This window comes from Prinia subflava, chromosome Z, assembly GCF_021018805.1.
Source record: "Prinia subflava isolate CZ2003 ecotype Zambia chromosome Z, Cam_Psub_1.2, whole genome shotgun sequence".
NCBI lineage: Eukaryota > Metazoa > Chordata > Aves > Passeriformes > Cisticolidae > Prinia > Prinia subflava.
The window spans coordinates 28,501,642-28,515,018 of NC_086283.1; positions in this window are offsets into that span (position 1 = coordinate 28,501,642).

Sequence of the window (13,377 nt, forward strand, 5' to 3'; positions counted from 1 at the left end):
GGCAGCTTCTTTTCACATTTCAATTAGGTAGGGAAAAGTTGCCAGGCAACTTTCCTTCAGGGCAGCTCTCCCTGCTCAGATTGTCTGGGGTGTGGGGGGTGTTACTCTAGCCAGGAGAGGGTCAGTTGTGGGGTGGTTGTTTTTTTTGGGTTTTTTTTTTTTTCCGTTCATAACATTATGAGGTTGAATGCAGTTTAGAAGTTCCTTTTTGGTGGCAATAACAGAAAAAAGTATTAATAATAAAAATCTAAATAATAATAATAATGATAATAAGCCCCTCAAAATGGTAAAGAAATATATTTCATGAAGGAATATCTAACACCTATGAGTTCAGTGAGACTTTAACTGAAGCAAAGGTTGGCGTGTCTGCACTGCAGGAATGTATCTCTAGAGTTGAGAACAATATATTAAAAAGAATTCTGCAGCTTTATAAGTTGGGATTCAACTTCTCTTGTACTCTTCTCTCTAACCAGGAAACTTGTTTTTTGAACAGTATAGTCATATATTTTCATCACTACAGTAAAATGATACCTTCTCAAGCATTTTGTTGTCTACGGTCTACACTTAAAAATATCATATTCTCACTTTAAGTACAATGAACCATTATTGCTAATTGTTGCTAATTGACTTGAAACAGAATCCCATACAAAATAAAAGGTCAGCCACTTAGCAATTAGGTTTAAAAACATTTTTAGAGGAAGGTTCTTTTTTTTCTTTTCTTTTTCTTTTGCTAATTAGATTAATTTATAAATACCTACTCCTCAAAGATTAGTCTCTAAGTTTTTAATTCCAATAAAAGTAATGTGAATAATCACCTCTTCCAGGTCCTCACCACCCTCACGGAGAAGAATTTCTTACTAATACTTAATCAAAACCTGTTTTATTCTCTACTGGGGTACAAAACCCCAACTTTAAATATTATTTTTCCTTTATACATTGCAGAATCTGAAAGCTAGGCTTAAAAGGCTGGAAATTCCTACCTTTCAGATTTCACCTGGCCAGTGAATGTTTCCTCTGGGGAGGTCTGTAAGGTGTGTCTCAGTGGCACATGCCAATATCCCAAATTGGGGCAGCAGACCTTATTAACTGAAAAGAGTCTGCAATCTGCAAAACTGGCTTTTATTCCGTGTAAATTTTCTCACTGAAGGCTGCTTTGAGCCACTTTTTGACAAAGTATCCCATGTCCTGGTTCTGACACAGTGTCATTGACAGTTACACCGTGTTCAGATCATAATTCCACGATAAAGGTGTTATGATCAGACAGCAAAACACAATCACATTTTGTGGCTGCTGAGGGTTTGCGGTGACATTAGGACGAAAGTACTTTGAAAATAAACTGATTTCATGGCTCAGGTTTTGAAAAATGAACTTATTGAAATTAAATTAAAATTAATCACACCTAAGCAAATTACCAAGTGAAAGGTAATTAGTAAGGTAATCTTAGTTCTAACAACTAAGAGCCACAAAACCAAAACACTCTGAACTAGAGAACCATTAAATTTTATCCCCTAATACACTAGAAATCACAGAATATTTGGGAATTGAAAGTTCTTCTGGAAGACATTTTGTCCAACCATCTTGCTGAAGACCTGTAGCAGGCCAGGTCCTGATCAGGACCACATCCCAAGAGTTTTCGGGATAACTTCAGGGACGGAGGATCCACACCTCTCTGGGAAACACATCCCACTGCTCAGAATATTGATTTTTTTGTCACACCACCTCTCACCTCAGTGACATAAAGCATAACTTATGTTCTCTGAGAAAAAATGTGTTTTAGCAAAATTCAAATGGGAAAGTAATTTGACTAATAAAATAACCTAAATAAAATGCTTCTGCCAATGTTTTCTTGTTCCTATAGGAGATTAAAAAAAAACTACAGAAGTAATTTTTACCCCTGCTGAATTGATGGCCATTTCCTTGATTAATATTGTCTTCAGGAAAGATCAGGTTCTATCTCATTTACACTCTTTAGAAATGTACCTCTGACTGAGAAATCAATATAATCTTTCAATACACTTCATGTTACTTTTCAAAGTTCTGATTGATATTAAGCGGATGAATAGCAGAATCAAAATGGAACAAGATGACAAATCAGCATTCTAATCCTATTAAGTTTGCAAAAACTGAAAGAAAAACAAAGTGGAATTTTTATGATTTCTTATTTAATTTTGGTTTGTGAGTTCTGTTTTAGCTCTTTTGGTCTATATATCTCTATGGGTATTAATCTGTATCATGGAAATAAAACTAACTAAAAAATAAAGCTTAATTAAAAAACAACAAACAAACACACATGTTGGTAGCCATTAATCTCCAAAAGCATATTATCTGTCAATATTCAATATTTCAAATTTCAGTCTTTACAATGTATCATAATGAGTTAAATTTCTGTAAGCTTTTGTCAGAATCTCCTCCAAATCCAGTCAGGTTGTTGCAGAAAATTAAAGCAGAAGGGGAGGTGAAAACTGTTCAGCAGGACAGAGATCAACCTCCAAATTCAAAGCTGAAGAAACCAAAGATGCCAGTTTTACAATTTCACTGGCAGATCTCACCGAAAGATTTCATTTCAAGGTATTCTTCAAAATATAAAAAGAGCAACACGAATTATTTTTTTAATATTCTTGCATTGAGTCACTTTAACAAAACCAAACATGCAGTTTGACTAAGTGATTCTCCTTGAATTCTGCCACAGAGTGCATAAGGATAACAAGACAGAGCAAATAAAATTCAATACTAGCCAGGCATCATTAGTATGATGATCATAATTCAATACATATTCTTGAAAAGGGAAAGGTGATAGAGATATGGAGACTTCAAACTAAACTGAGCTAATTAACATCATTAAATTTACACAGGATAAGGCATTTTAAGGGACAGTTTTTCCATTCTGAATTTTTATAAGCACCAAGTAAAACTGAATTTTAAGGCCTTAATAAACAGAAATTGAAGAAGACACCATGACATTTTCAACCAGTAATCTCACTGAGCACAACGTAAAGAGAATAGCGTAATTTTTTTTTTGGCAATAGTGAGTGGAAGAGTATGGTTTCTTAATATGGGTGTGTGTGCCAATCTGCCTGGAAAATAAGACAAGTTTGTAGCTCTGCATTTAAAAGACAGCTGGGCAAGGTATTAATTGAAAAGTGCATGACAAGGAATGCAATAAAAGACACAGGCAATATTCTTCAACTGAAGAGAGATGAAGAAATCTGGTTTACTGTGAAGAGGAGGATACTGAAAAGGGGTTTTCAGGAGAGGTTTCTGCTGTCTTTCCAGCTATAAGGGAGCAGTTATTTTGGAAGAAAAAAGGTTAAGCACAAGTCATCTGACTATTATGCTGTACTACACACAACTGTTGGCAAAAATGTTGTCATGATCTTTCCTTGTCTCTGCCAAAAGAAAGAACTCTAGATCTGCTATCTATTAATATTCTCTAAACCTCTGAACTCCTACTTTAAGGGGTTATTTTTGTCCACCACACTTTCAACTATTCTTCAGTATAGCTACTAATACATAATGATTTCAGATAAAAGACTTTTATCATATTCTATAATGAAAACATGAAATTATGTGGAACTATAAGAAAATCCTCTCTTAAACTGAGGAAAGATAACTTACTATCTTTTTTTTCGTATTTCTGGGAATATTTATGAATATAGATATTATTTGTAAACTGAGGGGGGTTTTTAAACAAAATATATTTCAGGCTAATTTATTTCAGTATTTGAATTTGTCTAAGGAAAGTAAGTAATGTAGTTAGGGCTAAAGTGAATTCTTCTTGCTTGTTTAGTAAACTGACAATACAGTCATTTCCACAGCTTTGTCTTAATGTTGTGTGCTTACATTCTTTCAATTTCCCATCTATTTTTCAGGGCAGACTATTTCCCAAGCATAAGGGAATGATTTTAACCTGCTGCAGAGCTCATTCCATCATCTCTTCTACATGGCTCAAACTCCTTCAATGAAACTTTGAGAAAGAGTATGGATTTCCTCATTTTACACATAATTTACATTGCTGTGATTTCATTTAGCTGAAACCCTCTTTAAAATCTTTAAAGCTCTATACATATTCCCTAATAAAAGAAATGATCCAGGAATCTTAAAGAAATGGAAAAGCAGGTCTAGCAGAAATAATTTTTTTAGCTTCTTCACTATGGAACATAGAAATATTTAGCCTCCAGTATTTCAGTTTGAGTGAAATACAATGATGCTTTTATGCATACATGACATAAAAGCATAGAAAGACATAATGTTCATACACAGAAGGACAAAATGCTCAATTTTACTGCAGAATAATCTTGTCTTTGCTAGACCAAAATTGCTTTTTACATCACCACAAGACTGTTGTTAGGAATTTTCATGTGTATTCAAAGGCTATTTTTTCTTCAGTTCCATTACCATCCTGAAAAACAGTGATATAAAAAGATAAAAAACAAAAGAAAACAAACAGAAAAACACACTACCCCATCACAGAAAAAAAATCTGTACCAGTCATTAACCCCAAGAACAGCAATATTTGATGAAGAAGGAAAACCACTAAAGGTGTAGAGTTCTTTGTGACGCTTTTAAAGAACTTTAAAAGACAAGTTAGATAGTATTTAATGCAAGAAACAGACTGTGCAACAATAACCTTTGAAAGCTTTATTTAGTGTAAAGACAGCGAGAGATTGGAGAAAATTTTATCAAAATTATTTCCTTTCTATGAACCCAAAGGGACAATCTTCTCTGCCTTGAATTCCACCTTCCAGTTGCCTTTTGCTTTGCAGCAAGGACCCAATGAATTTCTTTTTACTTGCATAGTTTTCCTAAAAATACAATAATGAACAATAGCAAAAAAACTCAAGGTAGGATCACAAAATGAACTATCAGATACATTTGATCCTATAGGCCTATGAATTCTATCTTCTCTTTTAACATATTTAATAATGATCCACTACCTTGGAGAAGGCACTGGCTCCTCACAGTGCAGAAGACAGGATAAAAGCCTACTGAATCGTCTCTCTTTATAGTCAGAATATTGCAACAGAATGTTTTGCTCTAAAGGTGTTCCAGACTGTTTCACTGAACCTTCTTTACACATGGAGATGTCCTAAGAGTTTGTGGTGTTCTCTGTACAATAAAATATCAGACTGAATTAGCTCATATGTGATACATACATCTGGGAAAATGAAAGGTTGTTTTCAACAACAAATAAACCAAAAAAACAAACCCAAACCAAACTAAACTAACAACAAATAATGTATATTCAATAAAGTTTGTGCTCTGTATTCACTCTTTGAAGTAGTAATCCAAACCCTGTTAAGGAAGTAATAAATCTTATCAATCAGTAATTAAAGTATGCCATAAGGAAGAAAAAATAACAAAGATAACCCTATCAACTTTCTTATACTTTTTATATATTTGAAATACTTCTGAAAGTATTGTCCTTTTAAACATTTTTCCCTAGTGCTTACATATATATATTTACATGTATTTATATAGAAGAGAGAAAAACAACCCAAAGGAATACACACAGTCTTGCAAATGGAATAAATAAGAAAAAAACACCACACTTGGATGGTGCTTGAGTACTCATATCTGTACTGAAATTGATACAGGATTACAATAATATACTCCAGAATGCTACAGGACAAAAAATGGTAAAATCCTCTGTTAACATATTCACATGTGTGACCAACTGAAAATATTTTAAAATCTTTGCAGTAAACCCTCTCAAAATTACACAAATTATAATATCCACATGCTTCAGGACAATGAATTAAACTCTAAATTAGGATGGTATCATACTTGCACAGGTATGTATAAAGATGAATGATCTGTATTGCCCTTTGGATCATTTAACGACTTTGCACCTCATGCTGAAAGCTTTTTAGATTTTATTGCCCTTTGAAGATCCTCCATTCTGGTTTAAACATTAGTGGACTACAAATCAATACTAATGGAGGCATGACAGTAATTCATATTGCCTTTAAGTAGAGTATGCTAATTTTTTTTTTTTTTCATTCAGAAACTAAATGAAACTTATCAGAAACTAAATATAATCTTATACGGAGAGATTATTCTGTGACCATATTGTGTGAAACACCTTTACTAGGTCCGTGAAGGTTCCTACTGAGACAGCAGTTTTACTTCTTGAATAAAAAAACTTTTGTAAAATCTCAACTCTTCCTCTATTTGTCTTTAAATTTCTTGTCAGAGAGCATATCTGAAATCTTTTTTTTCATAGTTTTTACTCAAGACTGATCAATACAATTATGTAGGAGTGCTTCATGAAAGGCATATATTCAAAAAACATGATAAGGCACAGTAAATCAAAGAATCAAAGAATCACAGAATAACCAGAAGGGTGGTGTAAGGTCAGGAGGGATCTTCAGTCCCATCTGTGTGCCATAGGCAGGGACACTTTCCACTATCTCAGGCTGCTCCAAGCCCCAGTGTCCAGCCTGGCCTTGGACACTGCCAGGGATCCTGGGGCAGCCACAGCTCCTCTGGGCACCCTGTACCAGGGCCTCCCCACCCTCCCAGGGAACAATTCCTTCCCAAGATCCCACCCAGCCCTGCCCTCTGGCTGTGGGAAGCCATTCCCTGTGTCCTGTTCCTCCAGCCCTTGTCAATTGTCTCTCTCCATCCTTGCTGCAGCTCCTTCAGGCACTGCAGGGCCACAGTGAGGTCAGCCCAAAGCTTCTCCTGTGCAGGCTGAACAATGCCAGCCGTGCCAGCCTTTCCTTCTGTAATTCTGCTTTTTCAGAATTTGCCTTTTCATTTTTAAACCCACTGGGTTGATAAACACCAAGCAGCAGCTTGATCACTTCTCCTCAGTGGGATGAGAGAATCAGAAGGGGAAGCATACCTCGTGGCTTGAGCTAGAAACAGTTTAATAGATAGACAAAAAGCTGTGTGTACAAGCAAAGCAAGGAATCCATTCCCCACTTCCCATGGGCAGGCAAGCATTCAGCCATCCCTAGGCCCCTTCATGCCCCACAAATGCCACCACTACAAATATCCCTGATTCTTCATTCTTGCCCCCACTTTATATCCCTAAAATGAGGAGTGCATGTAAACGTGTACCCATAAATACACAGGAGAGAGTACAACTGATTATTGGAGTGAATCTTCTTTTAGAACTTTTATATCACCAGATTATAATTTGATTTTCTGCACAAGAGAAGAAAGGTAGCAATGCCAGCAACAGCGTCTCTACTGTCCCGCAGGTTTTCTTCACTTTCCATGTCTCATTTAGTTTCATTCTGATTTCCAATGTAACTTATTTTATAAGAAGCCCTCTGGGACTGTGTACCTCCACATTTCATTCAGAATTACCCACTGGCCCTGTAAAATATCCATTCTTTCTGTCAACTACATGTGGAGTTTGCTTGCAGAGAGATAGAAATTTGTTGTAGATTTCAGTGACACAATAATAGGTACACACAGAAAAATAATGGTTTTTCTGTTTTGTCTTGATTTTCTTCTGGTGAGTGGTTTAGGGTTTGTGCCTTTTTTTTTTTTTTTTTTAATGTGCCATGAGACACCTTTGTCATTAATGGTCATACAAATTATTTAGAATCCTCGTGTTGTACTAATCTGTTCTCCAAGCATTTCTCCAAATATTTTGACCAAGAATAAAAGGAATTTTCAGAAAGCATAATTAATTTATACAGGTTATCTAGAGTCTCATAGGATCTGTACAGAAAGAACCATAAATACATGTAAGAAAACTTTATTCTGCTGTAGTCAAACATTATTTCTTCCCTCGTCTTTTCACAGAAATGTCCTTCAATCATTCTGTTTCTTCTTTTATTTGCAGTGAATTTACAGGCAGCAATGTCTGTAGGTGGATGACCCAGGTTCATTCCAACACCAGGTTATTTTATCAGAATGTCATGTGGAACAAAAAAAATTGTTTGTGTGACTTTGTGATGAAACACTCTCTCATAAAACATGTCAACAGAAGGATAAAGTTAAGGTTGGTCCCCTAAAAATGTACCTATTTAGAGAGAATGGAATAAAAATTTAATGGGGTTGATTTTGGTTTTTTGCATGTAGTTTGTAGATAATATAAAGCAAATTAATTGTATCTACAGCAACTACAGAAAAAATGTCCACATGAATAACCTGCCAACAATAGTGAAGATTTTTTCCTCATTGCATAAACTTCCAATGTGTGAATTACCAATTTTTAATGGGTCAATCCTGGGAGCCAGGTAATGAGAGGATGGAACAGCAGTTTCCACATCTGTTTCCTGATTTAAAACAACGGAGACTTAAGTAAACATCCCTAAAAGTCTCATGTCCAATCTTCCAAACTTGACACCTAAATTGTTTCTTCTCCAATCTTCTCCCTTTCCTTTTATTCCATCTTGCCTCAAAATTTTTTTTCTGACTCATGGATATTTACCATTTTCCTAACCTGGGTTGTGTTTCAGAGTAAACTCTACTTTCCCCTTTCCCCTCTTCTCTCCAGAATTCCACCATTTTCAGCTGATTCCCCCACAGCTTTTTCTTCTGTCCCACTGGGTGACAGTCACATTATCAACAGAAAAGGGTTTTTTTTACTTAAACTGAATAATGAATCCTAGGATTAGTGTAGCCATGCCTAAAATATTAATCGACTTCCAATTAGTCCTTTTGTGTTTACTTTAGGTATAATTTTTTTTTCTTTGCTATTACCTCACAGGTAGCCTCATATTTAATTTACTCTAAATGATCTGTTTTCAGTGATGCCATCATCTCTTGAAATTTCCATTCCTGCAGAATGTTTCCATATAAAACAATTTCTGTTTACTGGTATGCTACCTGAAATAGCGTTTTCAGTCTGGCTTTGTGACCCTTGCTATCAGCTTGTCAGGAACATTAAGAAAACTTTCTGTTTTGGAAGTAATTTATAAGGAAGCTCTGAAGGTGACATTGTGGGGAAAAAAAAAAAAAAGAAAAAAAGGAAAAAAAATTAAAGGAAAAAGAAAAAAGTGCCTTTATTTTCCAAGGTCTGAAAGACTTATTATTTGTCTTCATACAGCTGCAATTATTGAGTTTGAAATTGCATGCATTTTTTAATGGATTAGAATTGTGAGAATTTAGAAAATAAACTGTCTTTTAGTAAGTTTCAGAATTCTCAAAAGAAATAAAGGTTTAAACACCATACAAAGATTCTTTTATCTATTATAAATGGATGATAATAGTGACTTTTCTTTGAAAAGCTGGACACAATCAGAACTCATTTAAAATGGTAATTGGCTTAAATTCAGAAAGAGTTCAATGTGATGTATTGTTTTTATACCATTTTATACTGAATATTTCAATCACAACTAAAATAAAAGTTATTAATCAAATAAGAAACTGAAAGATTGTATTGAGAGGCCTCTCTCTCTCCCCCCTTCTCTTCCAGAATTAAGAATTTTATTTATGGTTATTGTTACCTATACTATTCCTTCAGAAATGGCTAAGACTCTCTCCCTTACTACATATATGTTTCCTTAAAAAGTTTTGGTAGACTAAATTATTTTATTCAGACTTGAATAACTTTAAGACCTTTGATCCCAAATTGATATAGATTATATCCCATCCTTCTTTTTTGGAAAATGTCTCTAAAATACCTAATTACTCATCAGTATGCTTACGATAGAGATGAAAAATTGTAGAAAATACAAAAGGTCTGTTCAATCTTGAGAAAATTCATTCTGTGAGGCATTGCATTTTCTGTCAAAGTGGTGGAGCAACACCGTATGAAAACTGCCCTTGCAGATCAAATTTCCCTGCACACAGTCACAGTGAATTTCTAATAGTTGCACTACAGTAGGAAAAGTCTGGGAAAAAATACAGAAATATCAGCTGTGTCTCTATCTCAAAAATCAGTGATTCAAGGCATAGTACAAAGAAATTATCATGATCTTACTCCAAGCACTTGTCTCCACACTGCTAACCTCATCTTTTTAATGTATTTTAATATATTGCTGACTTTGTTAGATAAGTCTTAAGCAGCCTTTTTGTAAAGATCAAAGAAATCTATCTGATAAGATCAAAGCTCCATTTGCCCATTCCCTCCACAAAGCCAAATGACACATTTCCAGAGGATGTCCCTCAACCCACAGAAGGATCTTAACACACGTGGTGTGAATTCAGGATCCTTTTTCAACTAGATCCTTTTTCAGCATGGTTACCCAGGTCAGACAACGAGGTGAGCAGCACATCCACAGCTGCAGATGACAAAAGCCTTTCCTTTGTGGGAGAAAGACCATCACATGCTGCAAAAAATGAGAGTGTAGGTCAGGAAAGGCAAGGCAAAGCTAAAGTATAGTATTTTCTACTCCAGCTTCTACAACCGCTCACTTAAACTCTAACTAGTTATCTTTTCTTTTTTTTTTTTTTTTCTTTTTTTTTTCGTTTCTTCAGAAAAACCTGGACAAGATCTTTTCCTGTCAGGCTCCTCTCAGCCAGGCCAGGCATCTGTCTGTTGCCCGGAATAAAACACAAAACTCTTCCAAACAGTATTCAAATTGTAATATAAAGGCAAATTTTTAATTGGAAGCTTTCAACTGTACAATATGGGGGTATGCACATGTGGTACAGTGTTTCCACAATTTTTATAAGGTTGCTTAAGTAGTATTTCTAAAAATATTGTCCAGTAGGAAGAGCAGTTGGTGAGGTAATTTCCACCAGAGTTCTGCACCATTGGAGCCCCCGCCCCATCTTTTAGCCCTACTTTTTATTGTGGCTTTGATATATGGTGCAAAACCTATTGTCCTTGCTAGACTAAAAGCAAGAATAAGCACAATTTCAAAATTGTATTAGTAAGGATTTGTTAAACTATGGGAGAGAGCAGGGAAAATATGGGAAATTATAACCATGTATTAATGATCTACAAAGCTACAAATACATTTAAAAATATATAAAAATCTAAAAAAACCTTCAGGCATCTTGTCCATCATGTCTGTGGCAGATTGACTGGAGGACCTTGGTAATGTGGAGCCTCTTTGCTCTCCCTTCTGTTGACTGTTTCAAGACAATGATGAAAATCTAATTAAAAGTTGGGGCTGCATGCTAAATGCAGTGTAATGATTTCATCTTTGAGTATTTTGACTGAGTGAGCAGGAGAAATTGCTTTCTCTTAAACTGTACCAGATAAATCTCTGTAAAAAGCAGCCTCTCCATCTCCATCGCTAATTTCCTAAACCAATTTAAAATCCTAAGGCAGCAACTGAATACCATTTGTCATTTTAATTTTAAGGTGATGGATATACACTTAAAAAGGCATCACTGTGATGAATGTTGCTGGGACATCTGAGCATCTCCAAGGAGGAAATCTAGCTACCAAGGGAAGACACAAAGCATGAGATTACCAATTTCATGTATTTAAAATAGCTATGTGCCTGATTTACCTGTTCTTAATGCACTGACATAGGGCTCTTTAAAGGAGGCTGAATTTCTGCCAGACTTTTTCAGTCCCTTGAAAATCAGATTCCAACAGATGGAGCATGTTCTTCAGTATGAAAAACTACATCACTGAAAATTTGATATTGATCTTTTTAGCTTTTACATTTTTGAGGGCAGAGGGAACTGATCTTGGGAAGAGCAGTAGATTTATTTTAGAGCTCAGGTGGCATCCATTTTGTTCTGGCATATCAACAAACATTTTCAGTTTGCCCATCTGTTTCTTTAATCCACTGGATGCTTAAATAAGGAAACATTAAGAATGACCTTTTCTGCCTAGATTTATAGTCACATTTAGACGTTTCTCAATAATGAAAAATGTTGAGCTGAGCTTTTTTAGATCAGATGAAACCAGATCAGATAGTTCAAAATCTGCATAGTTGCAACAACCCAAGAAAAATAAAATCTGTTCATCTAGGCTGGAATAAGTCAGATCAGACTACAAACTCTACTTGGATAAATATTGCACATTATACAGTGAAAGCAATGGAATAATTTCTTTATTAATTCAATGCAGTGTCATGGCTGCAGTAATGCGTGGTGTTCAACATTAAAACAGTGAGACAGTGAATAATTATCCGAGTCTAAGTGGTATTTTAACGGGATGTTTCCAAGTTGTTGAAGTTAATGTGAGGAGTTTTTTTTAATTTGTCTTTTTTCTCTTTTTTACTGGAGTAAAAATTGAAGCAATACTGACAAATAAGTCCAAATATACATACTTCTTTTTTTCTTTGGGTTTACTTTAATTTTTATATTGGAGGCATGACATTAACTTTGTGGAAAAACCATTAACAATGTTGAGAAGGAAAAGGAGACTTTAGGAAGGTATAATGAAATACAAAGTAAAAAACCAAACAAATAAACCAGAGAACCCACACATTGCGGAAAATCTGTGACATGCACTCTAATGGTTTGGCTTTCCACCCACTAAATTCAATGGAATTTCACAGCTACCCTCAGTGCGGAAAGCTTTTACAGTGGTGACTTAGAGAATAGCTGGAATTATGGCCTGTAAAGGTGCTGGGTCTTGGGGAACTCTGTGCTACCATACACCACTTCTTCTGAAGAAGCTGAGATATATTGGAAATGCCCAAAGAAATATTACCCTTCAGATGTTCCTTGATTTAAACACTCAGTAGGATATTGTAACAGCAATGATGGAACAGTATAAAATTTGGCAGAAGTCATATCAAGTGCTGTACAGTTGGACAACCACAGAATGTGAGAAGCATAAGAATATCAAAAAGAATATTCCTGTGTTGTCTGCAGCTCAAAGAATTTCAAAAGTTCTTGCAATATTTACATGATCAAAGAAATCACAAGGCTGACCTCTCAGCTGTAAGCTTAGTTGTTTCAGTTCTCAAAATATGCATGACTAATAGAAGACAGAAATTAAAAACAAAATTTTGGTTTTAATTTGTAATAGATAGTAATAAGTATGTTTAGAATGGAGATGGTCCTTAGATTTCATGTTGTTTGTCCTTTGTCCTGACAGTATAGATTGTATTTACAACAAATTCTTTAACTAACCAAAAAAAAATACAAACAAACAAACAACAACAACAAAACAAAACAAACAACCAAAAGAAACACCTTATCATTGTGCTGTTGAGACAGGATTTCTAATAAGAAAATGTATCTTGGGTGAATATCTCTGATGATTTGAAGGTTACCTGTTCTAGAAAAAGCTGTCATCATAAATTAGATTTTTTTCTGACAACCACTGCATTCTTAGAGCACCTCACCCCTCAGAAATGTGTTTCCTACTAGACAATCTTTACACTGCTGTGAGCTGGCTAATCCCAGTGGATGGATTGACAGGAAATTGCAACTCAAAGTTTAGTCAACTCTGCTTTTTATTCCAGGCAAGTCATGGTGCTTGTACGATTAAAGTAAAGTCTTGGCTGCTCCTTTGAATTTCAGGCATCATATGTTTTTATAGTGAGATGATAATTT